Here is a 20,925-nt window from a genome sequence, read left to right as displayed (position 1 = left end):
AGTCTTCCTCGCCACATGACTTACATAGTGAGCAAATACCCAAGCCAACAAGGCTTCATTGACCACCATAAGAACACCACCACACGGTGATGCAGAGAAACCAACACAAGGTTGATTTAGAATAAGTGAAAAGAAAACAGGGACCACAGGAAACCTGAAATCAAGACATAAAGGAAAAGCAGGCCAACCAGGAGCCGCAGCTCCTGCACTCAGAACGGCCCCAGCGAAGTCCCCCCGGGACTGATAGTGTCCCATGAACAAGGTGGGGGACAACCACGTCGACGCCTGACAAATCTCCACAGAGGAGACACCCATGTATGGGGCCCAGGGCACAGAGCCACACCCCGTGGACCGACCCTGGACCCCCGCCGGTACCACCGAACCCAGCGAAGCATAGGAAAGGATGATAGCCAGTGTAAGCCAGCGACACAAGGTGGAAAGAGAGGGCAAGTGGCCCGAACGAACCGGACCGAAAGGCACAAACTGGCCATCCCACCGGGAAAGGGAAGACGTGCGCTCAAGAGAAGCCAAAACAGCACGCCGGACAACCAGCATGGACAAGAGAGGCACCTTGTCGGCAGGGAAAAAACGGTAAACACACCACCCGAGCCCGGGACACCAGGGAAGGAACCCCGGGAAGGAAACGGGGGACATGCCGGAGGAACAACCTGTCCGGCAAAACCAGCAAGAAGGGAGGGGAGCGGAGGCACGACCCCCGCACGCCCATCCGCCCAGCAGACACCACTGCCACCAGGGAAAAACCACCCAAAAGGTGAGGAACCGTAAAGCCACCGAGGCCAGGGGCTCAAAAGGGCAGACCCTGAAGAGCTCGTAGAATGAGAGAGAGATCCCAAGGGGGAGACCGGCAGAGCGTCTGAGGGCGACGGAGAAACCAACTCCGGAGCCAAGCGAGCCACCAGGGAAACCAGCCCGTCGAACACCGGACTGTGGAAGGCCCGCAAGGCCGCCCACCGGGCCCACAGGGAAGAAGGGGCCACACCCCAGGAAAAACCCTTCAGTCCGGAAAACCAAGACCCGCAAGGGGTCCACGGAGGCGGGGACAGCACCAAGCCAACCGCGCCAACGCGAGAAGGACGCCCAGTGCCGGGCACAGGAAGAGAATGTGGAAGACCTGCGGGAGCCCAGCAGCAAAACCACAACCCCAGAAAAACAACCCCGAGCAAGCAGCGGCATCCGCTCAAGAACCAGGCCTGCAGACGGAGTCAGGCCAGCCGAAAAGAGCCGGCTCAACACCGACTCCGAGAGCGGGGGACCCAACCACGGAACGGGAAGATCCGGGATCGGCCAGTAGGCCCGAACCGCCAGCTCGCAAAAGGAGAGGGTACCCGGGGCGGCGGACCCCGCCGGGAACCACAAACAGGAACGCATCACGAATTTGCGTGGCAACCATGCGCGGGTGCCATGCAAATCCTCACCGTAACGTACCAATATACGTCCATGCGCAGCCGAAGCGAGCACCCAGGAGCACCCCGGCCCTGCCCAAGCTAATCCAGCAGAGGACCCGTGAAAGCAGAGGGCACGGGGGAAACGCGTACATCAGACCGAAAGGTCAAGCGAAAGACAGGGCAACCACCCGGACCCGGGAGTAGGAGTAGAACCCGGGCAGGAGGGCCGAGTCCCCCTCCGTGAACAGAGCCACCGGAGGCAGACCGAGCCGAGGCCCCAGGCGCCGAAACTCCACCGGGGTCAGGGCGAGACCAGGCAACGAAGGCTAGACCCGACTTAGTCGAACCGCCTCCACCTAGTCAGACCCCGGGGGAAAGACAGCCCGAAGGGACAGGACCGGCGACACCCACACCACCAGGTCGACCGACCCGACCAAGACATGGGGACCCTGAAGCACCGGTATATGGAACGCTTCACGAATTTGCGTGTCATCCTTGCGCAGGGGCCATGCTAAACTTCTCTGTATCGTTCCAATTTTAGTATATGTGCTGCCGAAGCGAGCACCGCAAAAAGACGGCAGGCCAGGAGGACAGCCAGCAACCCCCGAAGCACGAGGAGCTGCGCGACTGCAGGAGATCCCAATGACCCCCACACGACCCGGCGCCAAAGGACGCCCCCCCCTGAATGAACCAGAGGGAAGTACCGGGACCAGGCACACGCCCCCCGAAGGAGGACAAGCCCGAGACGGGGACCGAAGGGACCACCGTACACAGTTCAGGGAGCCGACGGATGAGAGACACCGCCAGACGTGAAGCCTCACCCACGGGAAAAAAAAAACGAGGCCGAGAGGTATCACACGTCCAGACCGGGAGCCCCAAGCCCCTCACCCGGCGAAGAAGATCCACCAGGCTGGCCAGGAGCACAGCTCCCCCCCCAGGGGCCAGAAGGCAAGCCCAACGGAAGCACCCGCAACCGAGAGAGGGGACCCCCACTCGCCGGCCGGCCCCACAGTCCCACGGTCCCAGAAAAACCTACAGGCGAGACAAGGGAAGGGGCAGGTACCCCAACCAGTCGAGAAGGTGGGACCCCGCGGAAAGTCCGCAAGACCAGCAAGACCGGACACCGGCCAGCAAGCCCGAAGAGCCCAAGAACCGGGACAGCCACGTCCCCGGACGGGACGCAATGGAGGCAACAGCCCCCCCCCCCCAGGGGACCCCCAGGAGTGAGAGGGTCGAAAGCCAGGATCTAGGGGCGAAAAAGGGAGCGGCAGAACCAGTACGAGACCGGGAATAGCCGAAACTCGGGCCCGGACCCGAACGCTGCAGACTGACACCATGAAAGCCGGGTGGAAAAGGCCGAAGGACCCCACCCATGCAAGGGCAGGACGCCCCCACCCACAGGCGGAAGAGGAGTCCGAAGGAAGGCCGCGTCGAAAAACGCCGTCACCGCCGACGCAGCCAGACCAGACGGCCGAGCCTGCCTCGTGGCCACCAGAGCGGTAAAGGTGACAAAGACCCCCCCCCCCCAACGCCCCACACAACGGACGCAGGCAGAGGAAGGGAGTCCGGAGACATGCGTAGAGAACGCACCCCGAGAAACCCCGGGAACCACCACCGCCGCCGGCGGAGGGAAAACCAAGCTCTAACATGGAACGAAACACGAACTTGCGTGACATCCCTGCGCAGGGGCCATGCCGGACTTCACAGAAGCGCAACACGATACAAAATTAGCGCACAACACCCCCGCAAGGGCACAAGGCGTATGTACGAAAGCAGCTGCGGACCCCCAACCTGGCTAACTCCACGAGGCGTCCATCCCCGGACACCCCCAAGTAGGAGTCCAGGCCTCCGATGCAATGTGGGGGCCGATGTGGAGAAAAAGCCAGCTATAGCCCAGAGGAAATAAACAGATCCCTGGGATTTGGAGCCCAAGACCCGCCGAGGCAGGGAACTGAACCCTGGTCCTGGGCTAGACCTCTGCCTCAGGGTCTGATTCGCTAACCATTGAGCCACACTTCTCCACTGCTGCCGAACGGACTCCACGAGTGGAACACTCGAGACCGGCGCAACCAGACGGCCCAGGGCGACTCAGGGCGCCAGAAAAAGAACACAGACAAAAGGGATCTGTCCCCACGTTGTACCGCGCCCCATTAGAGCGCGCCAGTGTAGAACAGTTAAGCTGGTAATGAGACAATGACACAGGCCGCCCGGTCTCATGTAGAAGCAATAAAGCACCGCAAACAACACTATCCCTTCTCATTGTGTTGTATGCTACAGTCAGGAATTACAGGGTCGACACAAAAAAAACATTATTGAAATGGGAAATGAAAAACCCAAACAATGCGACCACAAAAATTGAAACCGCCCCCACCGAGGATCGAACACCGGACCCTCCGAGAAGGAGACAGACGCGCTGTGCACGCTGCGTCCAAAACGCTGAGGCAGCAGGAGACAGCCGCGCAAGCCCGATGAAGGAAATCATCTGCCGCACCTGGTGGCAACCCATCGCCATGCCGAAGCGCCGCCGCCCCAGGCAAGGCTCCAGCACGTTGCGCTCCACTACTGATATAGCCTAGAGCCAGCAAATGCAGCCAGCGCACACGTCCACAACTCGTGGAACGAAGCCAGAGCGCAATTCCAGGCGGAATTCCAAAGTCAGGCATGAGGCATGTGCCTCCAGTGGCACCAACACTGCAGAGATTAGGCGAAAACCGAGTACGAAGAGCCAGCTCAACGCAGTCCAAAACAGGGGAGCAGCTTGAGCCCAGGAGTACAAGAAACACATATACACGATGGTTGTAACTACCCCAAGCCAGCATCATCACCCCCCCTGTGCTGGGCCCAAAAGCCCACATAGTGGCCAGGGCCCATCAGTAACGACCTGGGGATACAAGGGAATGACCAAACACCCCACATTCCCGGCCGCCCCCCCCCCTGTAAACCCCTGGCACGCTAGAGCAGCACCTAACCGGCCCCATAGGACCGGGGGAAGGAAGAGGGGGGGGGATTTTTAGGCATAAGGCACCAGGGACCGCTAGAGCAGGTCCTCAACCCTAAAAACCCAAGGGCCAGCTCACGCCGGCCCATCTTACCTGAACAGCGCCTCTGGAGAGAATCACGCAGAACAAAAAAAACAGGCTGTTGGTTGGGCCGGCCCGCCTCTTATAGAGGTCAGGTGGGACTGGTCGGCCATGTTGGGAGGGGGTGGGAGCCTTTTTTTGCTTTGGAGGGTTCTGTCGTGGAGCTTATGCTCACTATGTAAGTCATGTGGCGAGGAAGACTAACGAGGAGGTAATGCCTTGTTGTGGAAGCGTTTTCAATCAATTATTATGGCTGCTTCGGTCTTGGAGTTGCACCACCGCGGAAAGGAGAAGGGGAACATGGCATGTTTGTGCAAACAGCAATGAACGGAACCATGTTGGCATGTGAATTTTAAAACTTACTTTGTGGTGATGGATACTGGCAACAGGCACATTTGTTCATTGCAACCCACGAGCGCAATATTGGGACTCCAAATCCCACAATGCTTCGAATTGGCAAGCTGACTTGAGTGTTAATGAGATCTTAGGGAATACATTGGGAGTAGTGCCGCAATGTACGAGATGCCACCTTTGTGAAAAGACGGGCAGTGTGAAAACAAAGTTTATAGTAACGTTAAAATTAGGTGTGATAAAAAGACCTTAGAAAATCATTGAAAACAACAAAAGCAAAAGTAACGTTACACCAACTCTTAGGTGAAATTGTCAGTTATAACATTAACGTTTTGAACAAAAAAAAGCAGGGAAATTCACCAGTTAGACTTAGGAGAGCTAACTATAACTTGCATTCCCGCTGTCACATGGCTGGGGACAAGCTTAAATAAATAAAACTATTTACCTTGCGCGTGCTGCATTGCCAACTGGGCGATCAGCGCACGAAAGGTAAATTGTTTTATTTAGTTTATTTACTTAGTTTACTCCTTTCCGCCGTATGTCGGAGGCCACTACCCCCCGCCTCACCTCGCCGCAGCACTCCCTCTGCGATGCGCCACTGCTGGAGCCAGAACGGATTCACAGATTCAAAATGGTGCACATAAAGCACAAGGTGCATTGGAAACAAGTGGCTGGTATAATCTAGGAATAACACAAGTAGGGGATTTCTACACTACTCAGGGGATTAAATCTTTTAATACTCTGAAGGAGGAATTTGATTTAAATTGGCGGGACTTTTTTAAGTACCTCCAAATAAGAGATTTTTTAATACATGAACTTGGGGCAAAAACACCTGTTGAAAAATGTACGGTAGTAGAGACAATTATACACTCCAAGAAAGACTCAATAGGCGGGGTTTATGGTTCACTACTGGATACGCTCCCGGACGATTTAGATAAAACTGTCATGAAGTGGCAAAGTAAACTTAATATCTCAAAGGAAGGTTTTTTATATTCCTATCAGCTAGCCCAAACCATTCTTATCTCCACCAAACTCCAAGCACAATTTTACAAAACCTGCTTCCTTCTCTACTATACACCGGATAAGATTGAAAAATGGGGAACTGGCAAAGGGACTTGCTGCCCGAGATGTAATTTATTTAAAGCAGATTCCGTTCATATTTTTGCCTCTTGTCCAGTATTATTACCTATGATACTAGAAATAGAAAGGTTCTTAAGCTCAGTTCTTTGCAGAAATGTTACTTTGTCACATGAAGCAATAGTACTTGGGGCGGAAGATCCAGACAACCTTGAGAGTGGTCACGGTTTTATATTCATTGCCATCGCTGTTCTGCGGCTATGTCTAGCCTCGGCATGGCTTGATCCGTTAACACCCTCCTTTCAACAGTGGTTAGCCAGGCTTTTAGCTGTGTATAACATCGAGATAGCTATATACAAACGAAAAGGCAGATCGCGACGCAAAAGAGGTATGAAAATCTGGACGCTTTTACACAATGGCGAGATGCACAAACTATTTAATATCGATCAAGTCATGTATTTATGTTACTATTTTTTTTTTTTCCGTGATGCTGGGAATATATTTTTCGAAAATTCTTTATAACGATTATGTATGTATGATAAGAACAATGTAAAACACATGTTGTTAATGTGTAGAATGTCTACCTGTCCGGGGGAGGTTGGAGGAATAAATATGTTAAAAATACAATAAAAATATTTTTTTTTAAAAAGGAAACAAGTGGCTGAGCTGAAAGAGTGCTTGCCACGGAGTCATGTAATACATACCTTGAGTGACAAATGTGTTGGAGTACACTTTGCAGGGAATTTCATGGCTTATGAATCCACAAAAGCAACAGTACAAACTTCTGCAGTTACTGCACAAACTCGTTCAAGTACAAGAATAGATGCAGACATGAGGATGGCTGTCAACACTGCATGCAATGACACCAACCTGCCAAAAGTCTTTCCACGCAAGTGCTCCTAAAAATTAGATGCACAAAATGTAGCATTTACTAACATTCCTGGGCAGGGGGAAAGAGCAACACTGAATTCTGACCACAGGTTATGTTTAATTTTTGCTGCACACAAGGGTCTTGCATCCACACATGCACAGGTGGCTGCTTATATTCGGTCATAGATAGAGAAAAAAACAGGACTTAAAGCAGTCTTTAACAGGTAAGGTACTAGGCTCAGGTTGCAGTTAGGTCCATCATCTGCATGGGGTCCCGAGGGCAGTGAACAATCTAAGTAGAAAATCTCTTGGTGGTTAGACTCCCTATGAGATCCTGTTTGAGGTAAAACGTGGATCCCAACACAGTGGCATACATTAACATTTGGCAGTTTTACAGGAACTGAACAGTTTCCAGGAGGAACAAACGAACATCTAAGTAAAAGGCACCTCTGCTGGTGAAGTGAAGGAAGGGCCAGCAGCTCCTGGTTGAATCCTGAAGACTGGGGATCTAGTCAGGGAGATAATTGTGGACAAGAAAGAACTCAGGCTATAATACAGAGCGGCAGTACCTGTCCTGGCCAATGAAGGTACCAGACAGTTCTTCTTCCGGTTTTTGACAACTACAGAAACAAGAGATTTATCTCCATTGATCTGACCAAACCACACTATGTGGATGATTCTCAACAGGAGGCCACGTGAGCTACTGGGTAGTTACCTGCCTCCTCTCACTATCATAGGGAAGTTCTGATGGAAGCTTTAATTGTTGATGAATCATCTTCGCCCCAACAAGAGATAGCAGTAACTTTCAATGCCATATCTCTTCTACCTGTTACTACAACAATTACTAAGCAATCAACTAGTACAGACACACAGATTTCAATTCTCAATCATGACACAAATGCTTTTTACGTCAAAGCAGCACAGATCGAGTCATCTCCCAGTTCTACAAAACCTGCAGAGCTGCCAAAAATAGATCAGACTGCCTCTGGCTACTTCATAGACTTTGATGACTTTTCCTCAGATTCATTTGATCCACCAACACCATCAACTCTACCATTTTGCATGAGACTGCTTATTTTTTATCTTTGGCTAAAAAAAACATACTTTGTTCCTCCATGGCTACACCTTTGGATTACAACTTTTCCTGGTCCTTTCGATTGGTTTTGTGACTGTCTTTTTCCTGATTCTAAATGGACTCTATTTCCCAGAATGCTCTTCAGTACAACTGGTGAACTTGATTCTAAAACTACATTACTCATCACACAAAAGACAGAGAGATATTTCTCTAGTGAGCATTTAGTAGTTCCAGTTCTTGATGGGATTGTTTGGGATAGGGTATATTATGATGTGCACGGCTAAACAGAACTTTAACAAATTTCATATTGTTTAAATTATCAGTGAATGATATCATCACCTCTAGTTCTATCTCTGATGGCTGGGATATTGATACAGTGAATGAAATGCTAGAAAATCTAGGGCATTCAACTCTTTTTCATATGTTAAACTGGACAAAGGCACATCTAACTATGATGAAATGTTGTGTTTCTAACGTTATGGTCATCATTTTTTGCATTAAGCAAGTACTCCACGTTCTGTTTTTAATTACACACAATGGGAACATTGCCCTACACCTCCATGGGGTAGTTCAAAAACATTTGCACAGAAGTTTGGCTGTTTTTCTGGTTATGATACTTTGGTCCCACTGGGACATGTATAAGAAAGTGGCGGAGCACGACGTAAGCCTCCTTGGCATAATGCTGAGTTCTGCCAATTCTGAAATGCAAGGCTGCACCATATTTACAAGAATTTGGTGCAGCCTTGCATTTCCCCCTGCGTTGGCGATAAGTTTAGCAACTTAGCGCCAAAGCAGGCACCGTGCACCATAGTGCAGGGGTGTCTGTATACAGGGGAGGATTGTTTATGTGTAGGAAGGTGTCCCTTCCTGTACATAAACAATCCTAAAATGCCATTCGGTCACTTTCATGTGTACTGCTTCATGCAGCACACATAAAAGTGACAAAATGGCCACCTTCCTGTACACAAACAAACCATGGCATTGTGCTTTTTCAGTGTGTTCTGCACAAGGCAGCCCACATGGAAAAAGCAAAAACGAGGAGAAATAATGCATTTCTCCTCATTTCGCCAACTTAAGTCAGGATTTACCTGGTCTTAATTTTGGCACTGCCTCCTATGTACACCACCCTTGTACAAAGGGGGCAGCATCAAAATAAATGGGTGTTGCGGTGGAATGCCTACCGCAACACCCACTGCACCCACCTTTCACGCTAATTATAGCGTGAAAGGGGGCCTTATGTACAAGGCAGGGTTAAGCCACATTATGTGGCTTAACGGCACCTTGTACATAAGGCATAGCCCCTATCACCACCACAAAGTCAGTAAAAGTGAAGTTATGGTGTTGAGAGGGGCTTGTACATATGCCACCCAGTGTCTAAATATTATAAGCTTGCACCATCACCTGCAAAGGAACAATTGCTAACAAACACCAAGCTGATTTTTTCTGCTTCCTTTCTTCCAGGGAGGATCTGGCTTGGCCATTCATGTCGTAATTTGACAATGACTGGGTTAGCGTTAAGCTTTGCTACACATTATTCCCTTATCTTGACCATAGTTGTTAAACGCCATTTTGTAAGTTGCGGCGGCCATTTCAAAGAATGTGTCGCCTCGTGGTCAGCATGCCATTTTGTCCGTCCTCTGTACCACTGACTACTCGAGTTTGCCCAGCAACAGGTTATTTTTAGTAATGGTCAAGCCCGCACATGCGCAGTCCCGATTGACCAGTCATCGCTTAGGAATGTTCCGCCAAAACTGACCAGTGGTGTTGTAACGCCTCCCATGAGTTGGCTGTGTTCCAAAAATGACCATATATGTACCTAAAACTCTGTAACTGTGAACCGCCTACCTTTTTATTACTGTAAAACTGTATAAAAGAAGGATTTGCACCGATGTTCAGTGTGATACTTCTTGCATTGCCGAAGGGTGCTGTAGGAATGTACCACCACCCCATGGGGTCTTAATAAACTTGTCTTTTGCATTTTCTAGTTTCCGTGCCAACAGTTCTTATGGTGTAGAGGGTATTCTGTGGAGTATGTAGGCCTGGAGAACCCAATACCACAAATTGGCGACCACGAAGGGACTCATCGGCGACTCGGATGCCCGAAGGAGAGGTCGTGACGAAGGATTGGAAACTCGCCATGGACGCGTAGGCTGCCACTGAGTGACCCGAGTCTTGGCACCCACCGTGTTTTCATTCCCTTCCTTCTGATCTGACCTTCCAGGTGGCGCCGGTCCCCGACTGAGATCCTGTTCGTCTGCGTTGCTGTACAGTGCCTGTTTGGCTGATTTGATCAAAGACCTTGGCAGTTGGAACCTGGATATTTGAGATTTGGGTAAGAATTGTGATTGGTATGGTAGTCTGCGGACGCTTACTGTGGTTCTATGAATATGAATATGTTTTGAGTTAGCTAACATTTGAGTCTATGAATTGATGTATATGTGTAGTGCACTTCACATAGGCAGGCATGTAGAGATGTTTCTCTAACTTTGTTTATATTTTGAGCGGCACATTTGTGTGAAGTATAGTAAGTGCCATTTTTCTGGTATCACGTTTCTGTGATACTTTTTGAACATGCCTGTTTTAAGCACACTCCGAGGGATGTGCTGTCTTGGGAATGGTACCACATACAGATTAAACGAATCTCAGCCGGCTCCCCCAGAGGGGACTCCTAACCGTGAAATGTATATTAAATTCGGCCTTCCCCCTATATTGTATAGTAAATTATGGAACAAATACACTAAGTCTGATCCCGAGTTGCAATAGCCACTACATGGGTCGTTTGATTTACGAAAGGTTCAGTTTGTGGAGCAATGTTTGTTCCAACGCAGGTCTAGACAGGATATGTTTGACTGTGTGTGAATGTGGGAGAAAGCAGTGCGTGAACGTATGAAGCGTGAGATTGCCTTGGCGGAAAAAGAGCAGCGCAAGGCTGCTCGAGATAAAGCTTTACAGCTGGAGGAGAAGGAGTTACAGGAGAAGAAAGAGAGGGAGGCACGGGAACGTAATTTGCAAACAAGTGGTCAACTTCCTATTCGACGTCCGCTTTATCCTGTCCTTACTAATGAAGTTGATGATTTTTCGTTATTAGATCGGTCTCCGCCTCCGTACGTTTCGCCTACGGCTCTGGACGAGGACTTCGGGGATGAAGATCGAGATAGTGCGAGTACGAGGTTAACTGCTGGTAGAGCCGCGGATTTGCGCAGTTTTGCTAGGAAACTGAATTTGAATAAAATAACTATGTCAGAGGTTAATGCTGAAAGGAATAAATGGTCAGAATGAGAACAGTTGTGTTTTTTAAGTACCTTTGCAGATGAAGTTGTTGAGCGATTTCGTAAGAATTCAGAGGATTTAGAATCTAAGGATATATCAGTCCATCATGAGAATATGCGTAAAGGTCTATTTGATATTTCAGATGTGGATGGCTTTTTCCTGCGATTGGTCCAGCTACGGGATGAGGCGTTCAGATTGCGGGAAGCACGAAAAGCATCAGAGAAGTCTGTGCCGGGGTCGACGGAGCAATCCAAAGAGTGTTCTATCTTTGGAGCAGATAAGAGTTCTAAAGTGCATGTTATGCCTATGCGTGAAGCTGCACCTTTGTATGTTCCCCCTAAAGGGCAAGGTACCAGTGATGATAAAACATCCAGGGATGCAAAAGGGTATTTTATATATAATTGGGTGTATACGCCTTGGAATAGAGCGGATGTTATGGCATTGAAAAACGCCTTACCCGATCCCCGTAAAAATCCAGCAGCTTTTTATGAAGGAGTGGAGGGGGCTATTTCTTCCTGAGTTATGACGCTGGTTGACATTGATCTTTTCTTTGGGATGATACTGCCCCCTGATATGTGGAGAGCGATTTGTAAATTTGATGATCAAACAATGTTAGGAGCAAATTGGAAAGATATAAGCCAAGCTGATTTGGATAGGGAGCCTGCATGTAAACCCTGTCAGCTGATTTTAGATCTCCCAACAGCTATTTTGAATAAATTGAAAACGCTCGTTCCCCCTAAAAAGATTGATTGGACTATGTTAGCGTCTTGCAAACAGAAACAGGACGAGTCGGTATCTGACTTCTTCACACGTTTTGAAGAAGCGTTTCATGATTACAGTGGACAATCGTTAACAGATGATACGGGTAGGCATCTGTTTGTCGACAAGTATGTGGCTAATCTCCTACCAAAGCGATTGAAAACTAGTTAAAGTTCCTGGACCACGGCGACCCCTGCGTCTTTGCTAACTATGGCTCAGTATTATGAGCGGCAGGAATTAGAGGCTAAAGAAAGTGTTGATAAGAAAGCGAAGGAGTTGAAGACGAAGGTGATGTTGGCACAGGTTCGCGGTGCGCAATCTAGAGGGAATGATAGAGGCAGGCGAGGAGGAGGTAATGCGTCGTATGGTCGTACCGATATTGCTGAGGACCAATGTGCATATTGTAAAGAGTTTGGGCATTGGGCTGAAGACTGTCCGGTGCTTCGTGAGCAACGTAGCTAGCGTGGTCGAGGAGGTGGAAGGACACGGAATAGTTATTCGGGAGTGAGAGGTGGAGGAAGTGATCGTGGTAGGTTTGAGGCGAGGGGTCGTGGTCAGGATGAACGAAATACTTTTGATCGACGAAATCAGTATCAGATTTCGGAGGGTGAAAATGTGGAGAGTCAGGATTATGTGCACGCATAGGATTGCGTAGTATGGGGTGTGGAATCGGTTGAAGTGCCAGTAGATCAAAGAGGTCCATATGTATTAGCGGGCGTTTTGGGTTCTACTGATCAGTTTTTAGTTGACACAGGAGCTACTCGTAGTGCTTTGTCTAAAAACTTGGTTCCAAGGGCTCCCCTGTCTGGCGAAATGATTACATGTATACCGTTCGATGGCACACCCTCTCCAAGCCCATTGTCACAACCTCTTGCATTTTGCAGTGATACATTTTTTGGCCTATGCCCATTCCTATTGTCGCCTCATACCCCAGACAATATTATGGGCATAGATTTGCTCAAGTACTTTCGAGCAACGATACGCTGCGCTCCTGAAGCAGTGCGAGTTATTTTGAACGACAATTATCCAGACACAGGCAGGCTTTGTACCATGCAGGGAATTGAAGCGCTAGCCTCTCTCCCACACATGTTATGGGCAACATCAGACACGGATGTGGGACAGATGCTTATTCCGCCTATTCGAATTACTGTCAAGGAGGGTGCGGTTTTGCCACGTGTACCTCAGTATAAGATATCTAGAGAAGGTGAGATTGCCTTGACGCTCATCGTTCATGATTTGATAGTTGCAGGAGTAGTGGAGGAAGTTCCTTACAATGTTTGTAACAGTCCTATTCTTCCGATTCTCAAGAAAGACACTGACGACAAGGTCTATCGATTTATTATTGATTTGAGAGAAATAAACAAAATTGTAGTGCCCCAGTACCCGGTGGTGTCTGACATCACCACCTTACTTACTTTGGTCCCCCCCACTGCCACTACTTTCTCTGTCATTGACCTTAAAAATGCTTTCTTTTCAATTCCCATCCATCCTGACAGCAGATACCTATTTGGTTTCACGTTAAATAATAAATCGTATAGATTTTGTCGTGTTCCTCAAGGTTATACAGAAAGCCCTAGCATTTATAGCCAGGCTTTAAAAAGACAGCTTGATTCCTTTGAATTGCAGTCTGGAGTAGCTCTTATCCAGTATGTTGATGATCTTTTACTGGCTGCGGATACATATGCGCAGTGTGAGGAGAGTACTCTTGCTTTGCTCTCCTTTCTTGCTCAGAACAATCACAAGGTTTCTAGGAAAAAGTTACAATATTGTAGACCAAAGGTGACCTACCTCGGTCATCTTTTGTCTAAGGAGGGACGTGCATTAACATCTGATCGAATTCAAGCAATTTTAGATACACCAGTCCCCCGTACTCAAAGAGATGTGCGAGCCTTCATAGGATTAACGTCCTTCTGTAGACAGTGGATAATGGGGTTTTCGCACATTATAAAACCGTTGTTAGCGTTACTGTCTAAAACTACACCAATGCCCCTTGAATGGACAGATGAATGTCAGAATGCTTTTGAACAATTGAGACAGGCCCTTTGTTCTGCACCAGTGTTAGGTACACCTGATTACACAAAGATTTTCACGTTGTATGTGCACGAGAAAGATGGGTGCGCATTATCAGTGTTAGTTCAGACACACGGGGATAAGCAGAGGCCCTGTGCGTACTTTTCGGCCATTCTTGATCCTGTAGCACGTGGGTTACCTGGGTGTTTCCGAGCAGTTGCAGCAACAGCAGTGGCTATACGGCAGAGTGAGGGAATAGTTTTGTCACACAAATTGCTGGTGTTAGTTCCCCATGCGGTAGATGCCTTGTTAAATCAAACAAAAACCCAGTATCTCACGAGTGCACTTTTAACAGGCTATGAGCTTACACTTCTGGCGCCACATATCACACTAAAAAGATGTGCTACCCTGAACCCTCCCACTTTATTGCCGTATCCGTTTGCGGAGGGCCAAGAGGAAGAACACCATGACTGTGTTTTCCTGACTGAAGAACAAACAAAGGGTCGTGTTGACTTACAGAATACGCCATTTCCAGATGTGGAGGGGGAACTGTGGGTTGATGGATCGTGTTTAAGGCTGCCAGATGGCACAACTTCTGCAGCATATGCGATCACGACACTTAAAACAGTGGTAGAAACAGCACGAATACCACAGAAATCAGCCCAAGCAGCAGAGTTAATAGCTTTGACAAGAGCTTGCGAATTGAGTGCTGGCTTATGTGTGAACATCTATACAGACAGCCGGTACGCCTTCGGAGTAGCGCATGACTTCGGCCTACTCTGGAGAGAGCGTGGGTTTTTGACTTCGCATGGAGTACACATTATGCACGGAGAGCTAGTGCGTGATCTCTTGAATGCGTTGCTTTGTCCGAAGAAAGTGGCGATAATCAAATGCAGTGCACATAAAAAGGTCACTGACAAAGTGGGACATGGCAATGCTTTTGCGGACAGTATAGCAAGACAAACGGCTATGTCACAAAATGACTCTCCAATGTATGTGGTGCAGTCACAGGCTGAGCGATGGCATGACGCTAGAGAGGAGATACTAGACATTCAGAAATCAGCGACTGAAGCAGAACTTGCAACCTGGGCAGCAGAGGGAGTGCTGGATCATGAGGGTTGTTGGAGGAGTAAAGATATGGAACGATGGAAATTGCCTGCAGCTTACTTGCAAGCGATGGTCCAGATGACACATGGGTTGGCACATGTTGGAGCTCTTGCAATTACTCGATTGCTAATGCGAGTTTGGGAGCATCCTGAGATTGCCAATACGGCCAAGAGAGTAGTACAGACTTGTCTGATATGTTTACAACACAATCCTGCAAAAGGGACGCATACTCCGAAAGGAGGGTTTGTTCCACCCACTGCACCGTTTGAAGTACTGCAAATGGATTACATCCAGATTGAGCGTTGTAATAACCTTAAGTATGTCTTAGTGGTGGTGTGCGCTTTTAGCAAATGGGTTGAGGCGCCAAGAAACCGCTGGTGTACGTGCGCTGTACAAATAATTTTAAATAGAAATAGAAATAGAAATAGAAATAGAAATTCCCCACGAAGGATAATACTGCGTTGACAACAGCTGAGGCTTTGCTCAAGGAGTACTTCCCTCGATACGGCGTTTGCAAATTTTTGTGGAGCGACAATGGTCCTCATTTTGTCGGGAAAATTGTAGAGTACGTGTTGAAGGGATTGGGAATCCAGCAGAAGTTTCATGCTGTGTTCCATCCTCAGTCAGCAGGTCTTGTCGAACCGTATAATGCTACTCTGAAATTAAAGTTAGCAAAGATTGTGGCATCCACGTCTTTGAAATGGCCGGATGCCCTGCCTTTGGCATTACTTTCTATCAGATCAGTGCCCCATTCCCGAACTGGCCTCACGCCTTATGAAGTGGTGTTTGGAAGGCTGATGAACATATGGGGAGTTCCTAAGCCTCGATTGTTACATGATGTGCCTTGTATAATGATGAACGATTATTTGGCATGATTAACAAATGATTTACTTTCCATTCATCAACAGGTTTGAGAAGCGCTCCCCGACAATTCCATTGGAGAGGCTCACAATCTTCGTCCTGGCAACCATGTGATGATCCGCTCATTCGAGAGGACGAACAGCTTGGAACCGAGGTGGCGTGGCCCCGAGCAGGTATTGCTCGCAACTCGAACGGCTGTGCGAGTTACCAACAGGAAGCGGTGGGTGCACTCTACTCACTGCCGTCGTGTCTCTCCGGATCTGGTGAGCCCAACTGTGCTGTCTGACTACCGAGACATCTTGGACGAGGAGAAGAGCCCAGCTGTAACGTCTGTCGAATCAGAGGTAGCCTTCCCGGACCACACTGTTTCTGGATGAGAAAGATACAATCTGCGACCACGATAAGAAGAACATTTTTTTTTTTGATGCGAGACTGGTTGTGTTACCGCTCCAGGTTTGTGAAATGGAAGCCGGGAATCTCAGGGGGGGGGGGATCAGTTCTGCCAAGTGTAGCGACACCCGTCTTGACCCCGGAGAAGAAAACAATGGCTACCTCAGAGCTCAGCACTCATATTTTTTATTTTTAGTTGTGCTTTTGAGACATTGTGAACTTTGAACTATGGCGTCTTCCGCAGCACGAGACAAAAGAATCCTTGGTGCTGTATTATTTGTGTTGACAATTGTAATAATAGCTGTGATAGCCTGGGTAGTAGAACTTGTGGTACCTGTGCGAGAACATTTGCTGCCGACTACCCCGGCTCCATCTGAATATTTTCATTTCACTCTACCGTACCATGAAGAGCGGCACCGACAGACTTACTTGAACAATAGTTTCATTCAAATTCTGCATCATACTCACAATATGACGAACACTTCTAATTGCTGGGTATGTGGGATGTTGCCTGGGCATCAGAAGAAAGGAGGCACACCGCTTATCCCACTCCCGTTTTCTCATAATGGGTCTTGCAATGCCTGGTACACTCTCCTGTTCACTTTGCGATGGCCAACAAAAGGGGGACTGCTTTTTTGTTTAAATAAAATTTGTTTCAATGATCGAGACGGCTATCCGCAAGCTGAAGGTACTAAGTTTGAATGTGAAGAGTACCGCCCGGATAATGTGTCTGCACCACGAGTCTACAGTAATCATCAAAGTGTTAATATGTCTCATTCTCATGTTATTAATGTCATTGATACAAAGGCTGATCTCTGTGTACGTAATAAAGGTACAATCCCAGTTGGTAGAAGTGAATGTAACACTACTCTCACCTTTGATACCCCGAATGGCATTTCATTTGTAGCCTCCCGAAATACGTACTTCATATGTGGTAATAAAGGATATCATCGTCTCCCTTTAGGATGGTTAGGAACATGCTACATCTCTTTTGTATTGCCCCCTGTATTTATTGCTCCGCCCATGTATCATAATGATTACGTATTGTATCATGACTTTATATTGAACAGAGTTAAGAGAGCAGTAGTTCTTGATGATATAGACCAAACAGACACTGCGTTGCAACAATATGTTGACTTTAATTTGGGTTTGTTTTCTTTTGTGGGAGCTGCTCTAAATAGCCAGAAAATACGACAATTAACTCGTGTTGTTGAAGCTGTTGCCAATGATACTGCTTTTGCATTAGGGAATTTGACTGAGGAGCTTCAGATCTCTAGAATTGTAACGCTCCAGAATCGGATGGTTCTAGATGTAGTTCTAGCCGATCGAGGGGGGCATGCCGCATTATCGGAAGCAGTTGCTGTGTTTACGTGCCAGATAATTCACCATCTGTGTATGATGCCATATCCAAATTACATAAAATTGCTGCTGAGATACATCCTGATAATGGTACATGGACCTTTTCGGGGTGGGTTTGGTCAATGCTTAGTACATGGGGCTGGAAGTTGCTGACGATTTTCTGTATAATAATTGGAATATTATTCTTCTTATGCTTATGTATTCAATGTGGTCCTGCATTGTGTTCTATGTGTCTATCAGCTTGTATTCCATCTAGGCGAGCTTTTGCCAAAAATGAACAAATGATTCATAAAGAAGTGGCCCAGATTATGTCAATCGATATAGAAGATGAGTATCCTGATTATGTCCATTATGAGGTAGCTTCAGCTGAACGCTAAAAGGGTCGTCTGTCGTAATTTGACAATGACTGGGTTAGCGTTAAGCTTTGCTACACATTATTCCCTTATCTTGACCATAGTTGTTAAACGCCATTTTGTAAGTTGCAACAAGGGGTGGTGAGGGACAGAGTCTCTGAATTAAGCAGAAAGCTCTCGCCCAGTCAAGAGATCAGGGCTAGATCCAACACCGTTTTTTAGCTCACTGCACCATCCCAGTTTCAGAACCTGGCTGTATGCAAATTAGTCTGTTCCTGTCCCAGTGCATGATGGGAACAGGGCAAACCAAACTACAAAAGCCAATTCTTACACTGGGAAGGAAACAAGCTCCCGGGGACCGGTTTCTGGCATTACAGCCGTCTTCGGCCCGGTTTGCTTGAATCCTGATGGTGCAATGAGCAAGGGTCTCACATCTGAGAATACCCTTCCACGCTTAGGGTGGACAAAAATATTTACAACAAGGGGTGGTGAGGGACAGAGTCTCTGAATTAAGCAGAAAGCTCTGAATCGTTTTTGGCCACTATAGGTGTGGCAGGGTATACTCAGACATGAGTCCCTTTCTCACTGCACCATCAGGATTCAAGCAAGCCGGGCCGAAGAAGGCTGAAATGCCAGAAACCGGTCCCGGGTAGCTTGTTTCCTTTCTGGTGAAGAATTGGCTTGGTAGTTTAGTCTGCCCTGTTCCCATGATGCACTGGGCCAGGGACAGACTGATTTGCATATAGCCAGGTTCTGAGCTGGGATGGTGCAGTGAGATAAATAACGGTGATGGATCAAGCCCTGATCTTTGGACTGGGTAAGAGTGGTCTGCTTAATTCAGACACTCTGTTCATCACCACCCCCTTTTCTGAATCGTTTTTGGCCACTATAGGTGTGGCAGGGTATACTCAGACATGAGTCCCTTTCTCACTGCACCATCAGGATTCAAGCAAGCCGGGTCGAAGAAGGCTGAAATGCCAGAAACCGGTCCCCGGTAGCTTGTTTCCTTTCTGGTGAAGAATTGGCTTGGTAGTTTAGTCTGCCCTGTTCCCATGATGCACTGGGCCAGGGACAGACTGATTTGCATATAGCCAGGTTCTGAGCTGGGATGGTGCAGTGAGATAAATAACGGTGATGGATCAAGCCCTGATCTTTGGACTGGGTAAGAGTGGTCTGCTTAATTCAGACACTCTGTTCATCACCACCCCCTTTTCTGAATCGTTTTTGGCCACTATAGGTGTGGCAGGGTATACTCAGACATGAGTCCATTTCTCACTGCACCATCAGGATTCAAGCAAGCCGGGCCGAAGAAGGCTGAAATGCCAGAAACCGGTCCCCGGTAGCTTGTTTCCTATCTGGTGAAGAATTGGCTTGGTAGTTTAGTCTGCCCTGTTCCCATGATGCACTGGGCCAGGGACAGACTGATTTGCATATAGCCAGGTTCTGAGCTGGGATGGTGCAGTGAGATAAATAACGGTGATGGATCAAGCCCTGATCTTTGGACTGGGTAAGAGTGGTCTGCTTAATTCAGACACTCTGTTCATCACCACCCCCTTTTCTGAATCGTTTTTGGCCACTATAGGTGTGGCAGGGTATACTCAGACATGAGTCCCTTTCTCACTGCACCATCAGGATTCAAGCAAGCCGGGCCGAAGAAGGCTGAAATGCCAGAAACCGGTCCCCGGTAGCTTGTTTCCTTTCTGGTGAAGAATTGGCTTGGTAGTTTAGTCTGCCCTGTTCCCATGATGCACTGGGCCAGGGACAGACTGATTTGCATGTAGCCAGGTTCTGAGCTGGGATGGTGCAGTGAGATAAATAACGGTGATGGATCAAGCCCTGATCTTTGGACTGGGTAAGAGTGGTCTGCTTAATTCAGACACTCTGTTCATCACCACCCCCTTTTCTGAATCATTTTGTAAGTTGCGGCGGCCATTTCAAAGAATGTGTCGCCTCGTGGTCAGCATGCCCTTTTGTCCATCCTCTGTACCACTGACCACTCGAGTTTGCCCAGCAACAGGTTATTTTTAGTAATGGTCAAGCCCGCACATGCACAGTCCCGATTGACCAGTCATCGCTTAGGAATGTTCCGCCAAAACTGACCAGTGGTGTTGTAACCCCTCCCATGAGTTGGCTGTGTTCCAAAAATGACCATATATGTACCTAAAACTCTGTAACTGTGAACCGCCTACCTTTTTATTACTGTAAAACTGTATAAAAGAAGGATTTGCACCGATGTTCGGTGTGATACTTCTTGCATTGCCGAAGGGTGCTGTAGGAATGTACCACCACCCCATGGGGTCTTAATAAACTTGTCTTTTGCATTTTCTAGTTTCCGTGCCAACAGTTCTTATGGTGTAGAGGGTATTCTGCAGAGTATGTAGGCCTGGAGAACCCAATATCACATTCAGGCTGGACTCTTCCCATGAGGAATATGGTCAAGACTGATGATTTGTGTATGACTGGGTCCAAACTGGTGTGGCATGGTGAGCTAAAGAAAAATTGATTTAACCAGATATCTTGACTGGGAGAGAATGTTTTGTAGTGTAGTTCCTATTTTCCCTATAGGCCCTGTGCATTGAAATAACATAAACAGCAGTGTAGACGGAGGACTGCGGTCTTCTAGGTATCTACTGACTATGTTAGACTTAATTTAGGTTTGCCCCAGCTAGCTCAGAGGTCACTGGAAACTTTCTTGACTGAATAGGAAGTCATCAGCTTCCCTGGCTCAGACAAGAAGGGATTCAGCTTCCGACAACCGTATTAACATGACAACTTTGGTCCTCAGAATAAGAGTCAATCTCTAGAGTCATGTGAAACAATAGACAGCTATTTCACTCAGTCAGTTGTGCAGATTTTACTTTCACCAGGATGCAGAGAATATAGAGACGGGCGTTTTCAATAAAAGATATTATTTATTGAGCAGTCTTCCTTCTCATGCAAAAGAAATGAATTGCTAC

The 20,925-nt window shown here is 47.8% G+C and overlaps 2 non-coding genes across 2 annotated transcripts; both read right to left on the bottom strand.

Annotated features, from left to right (window-relative positions):
* Window positions 1–1,372: 1,372 nt before the first annotated feature.
* Window positions 1,373–1,479, bottom strand: LOC147733515 (U6 spliceosomal RNA). The gene has a single exon (XR_015308890.1). It is a non-coding gene; the product is annotated as a U6 spliceosomal RNA (small nuclear RNA).
* A 385-nt stretch (window positions 1,480–1,864) lies between these two features.
* On the bottom strand, window positions 1,865–1,971 carry LOC147733514 (U6 spliceosomal RNA). Its single transcript, XR_015308794.1, has one exon. It is a non-coding gene; the product is annotated as a U6 spliceosomal RNA (small nuclear RNA).
* Between the last annotated feature and the right edge of the window lie 18,954 nt (window positions 1,972–20,925).

The sequence above is a fragment of the Lissotriton vulgaris genome, chromosome 2_1 (genome assembly GCF_964263255.1).
Source record: "Lissotriton vulgaris chromosome 2_1, aLisVul1.2, whole genome shotgun sequence".
In the NCBI taxonomy this organism is placed as follows: domain Eukaryota; kingdom Metazoa; phylum Chordata; class Amphibia; order Caudata; family Salamandridae; genus Lissotriton; species Lissotriton vulgaris.
This window is presented reverse-complemented; position numbering and strand designations above follow the sequence as displayed.